Here is a 3,641-nt window from a genome sequence, read left to right as displayed (position 1 = left end):
CGGGTGGTCGTTATGTAGTGTGTCCAATTATTGACCGATGATTGGGACATATTTGTAGACAAATAATAGTTGTTCGAATTTATAGATTCTTGTCTATTGGTTTTCGGTCGTTCATGTTTGATGAAATATTATGTTCTTGTAAATTGAATCAATACATTTGTAGTTCCACAGGTAATTTTTGGAAGTGTGTAGATTTTACAAAAAACATTGTGTGTAACTTCGGGGGTAATAATATTGCAAATATTGTATTGTCTTTGATTCCCTCCAGCCTAATACGGCGGCACTTACCCCCCTCGTTGCAAAATGTACTATTATCCGGATTATAAAATGTCCTAATTTGGCTCGTAAAACCAAACTTTGTCATGAAGATGCGGTCACACGATGCGTAATGGGGTTGTCCAGTCGAGGTGTGTGTGTACGTGTAGGAGGGCTTAGGTCGAGTCTTGAGGATATCACAGCATCTACGTCTTCCAGACGCAGCTGCTCAAATTTATCTATGTAATGCAATGTCCTCCCAGTATAGTCCTCCTCATCGTTTTCGATGACGGCGACCCTAAATAAACATTATGGACGTTGTCTAGCATGAGCCCTAATGTCGCTTGCTCTTAAATACTCTATTGCACGCATGACAATAAAGTTGGCCAGCAGGATTGAACGTGTACACGTAGGAGGGCTTAGGTTTCTCTTTCCGTAACTGGCGTTTTATGTCTAGGCTAGTGAGGCAGTTATCTTCATATGTTTTGACTCTTGAGGTCCTCCCAGTACTCAGTCGCTATACCGCAACCTTTGTGGATACCTCTGTCGCTCCGATTTATCTCACGGGTGTTCGGTTCAAAGCCAGCATGGTGACACGAACAGCTGTCATAAGTCCGCACGCGATCTGTAGTGATGCGCCATCGATTATACAACGCAGTCTCCCGATGTGGCATTGTTTCATTCATTATGGCTTCCTTGTTTACATAATGTCACGTGACTTATTGTTATCTCGTTTAGTTTAAGTTAGTGTGAGAGTGAGAGGCTATACGTTTTGCGTAAGGTTAGTAGTTTTTAGAGTTTTTACGTGGTTTTACAAGTTAATATTTTCATCGTTCATTTTGCATAAATTTAATGGAAATATTAAGTAAGGTTGAGAGGTATTTTAAATAACCCAATCCTTGGTTATTTCATTTTCTACATAAAAGTTTCCAATTTAAATGTTCGCTGTAGTGTTGAATCCCTATTAATAGTATTAATTATATCTGACTGTCTATCTGTCTGCCTGTTACCTCTTCCCGCTAAAACTACATAACCGATTTAAATGACATTATATTTGGTATATTTCATTTAATATTTTAAGAGAGTTTGAGTCCCGAGGGATACATGGGATAGATTTATTACGGGATACAACTTGAGAGGGTGAAAAGATGAGTGAGTTATTACTAATTTTACGCTGACGAAGTCGCGGACAGTAACTAGTTTTCTGTATACTTGTCCCTGTTATATATATTGATTTATCTTAGCAATTACAAAATTCATGAAAGTATTGTTTGGTGAAATGTTTATTCTTGGTATCGCCTTTAATAATAAGCTAGCGCAAAGACAAACGCGCGAGGTATCGGAATTAGCGCACGTGTCGGGAAGTAAGCAAGGCACAGAGTATTACTTATAATAATAATTGAGAGTGCACTATTCGCCAACAAACTGTCTTCAGTTTAGCGAAGCTTTTGTATGTATATAGTCATAAGTATTTTTTGAAATAAATTAAAAGCAAGCCAGCAAGCAAGCGTCTCATTTTTATAAATAAATAATAAATAAATAAATAAATATTATAGGACATTATTACACATATTGACTAAGTCCCACAGTAAGCTCAATAAGGCTTGTGTTGAGGGTACTTACACAACGATATATATAATATATAAATATTTATAAATACTTAAATACATAGAAAACACCCATGAGTCAGGAACAAATATCCATGCTCATCACATGAATAAATGCCCTTACCAGGATTTGAACCCGGGACCATCGGCTTCGTAGGCGGAGTCACTACCCACTAGGCCAAACTGGTCGTCAAATTTTATATTTTATTGTTTAACGATCCGTCACCTCAACGCTATGTCTTTAGTGTTCAGTTTAGGAGTTGTAATAAAAGTAACTACAGTTGCTTGCTGAAATATTCAGAGACTATTTTTTCTTCAACACCGGTCACACGTGCGTAAGACCGTTGAGTTAAAGCGATTAGGTACTGTATATTATAAACATGCTGCCTTTTCCTTGCTTAGCTAATAATCACTAGTTAAATAGTCTGCTGGAAATAAAATAGTATACCGTTTATATCCCATAGCCATAGCTCAGTATTTTGTCCATCGTCTTCACCCAATAGCCCAGTTCATTTTAGATTCCATCAACTCTCAATAGTCCTTACACCCTGGCGGGTGCTACCTCTGCGTGCATCCCATGACACGGGCAAGGGCAGCATCCGCTCGATGTGCCCCTTACATCTCATTAAAGTGTTCAAGTGTCTACGTGTTGGCTTCGGCTCCGCGCACGCCTCCCAAATGTCCGGAAAACAATTGTTCCGAAATGGGTAAAGACTACATAGATATCTAGTTAAATATCGATAACGATACAGTCGTAGCTATATGGTGGTTGTTTTTGAGTTAAAATAGGTATTAATTACAGGCAATTTGACCTTTTGAACGCTTGTCATAAACAGAAACATCACTCAAACGCCAAGCTCAAGCACAAGGAGCTAATGTAAACCTTACTTGAAAGTGTGAAAGTTACTTTGACAGCGTCCGCCATAACACGTATAGCTAGCTGTCCTTCGCGATGTGGGCAAAACTCGAGACCTTTAGGTGTTCTTGGCGTTCAAAGGGTTAATGAAGATGGTCGATACAAATCCATATAATTATCATTTCATCTAAAAGATATTGTTAAAAGATTAGACTGAGAGATTATTTATTTTGCTTCATGACAGTTTGTGCGATTGTTAGCACGAATGACACTATTGGTTGACATAGGTCACTAATTCGGGTTGCGTTGCGGTAGGTATAGTAGATTGTTAACCAAGGGATGAAATGGGGCCTTTCACCCGAGTTAAACACTAGACCCTACTCATAGTGTTGTGTTCCTGCCGGTGAGTAAGATTGCCAGAGCTCAATGAGGGGGGGCGGGTTTAGGGTCGGCAACGCGCATGTAAGTCCTCTGGAGTTGCAGGCGTACATAGGCTACGGAGACTGCTTACCATCAGGCGGGCCGTATGCTTGTTTGCCACCTACGTAGTATAAAAAAAAAACTCTACTTTTCATTTCGAATACGGGGAAAGTAAAATAAAAGTGTATTTAAAAGAACATGACTATGTATACATTTCATTTTTTGAGAGTACTTTCAATTAACAATTTAGGTAAAATAAACGAAAAAACGTACTGGAAAAGTAAAATGCGCTAGTGCAGAAACGTATAATTTTCCGCACACTTTTAGAACAATAACGACCCACTTTGAGAGCATGAGAAATAAAAAAATGGTATATGTACTTCTTTGATGAATTCCAGATTTTGTGATACATTTATTTTAGTCTATATATTTTTACAATAGCAAAAAGTTTATAATAAAATAATGTAATAAAAGTAAATAAATACAGAAATAAAACCAACACA

This window comes from Cydia pomonella, chromosome 15 (genome assembly GCF_033807575.1).
Source record: "Cydia pomonella isolate Wapato2018A chromosome 15, ilCydPomo1, whole genome shotgun sequence".
In the NCBI taxonomy this organism is placed as follows: Eukaryota; Metazoa; Arthropoda; class Insecta; order Lepidoptera; family Tortricidae; genus Cydia; species Cydia pomonella.
Note: the sequence above shows the minus strand (reverse complement) of the source record.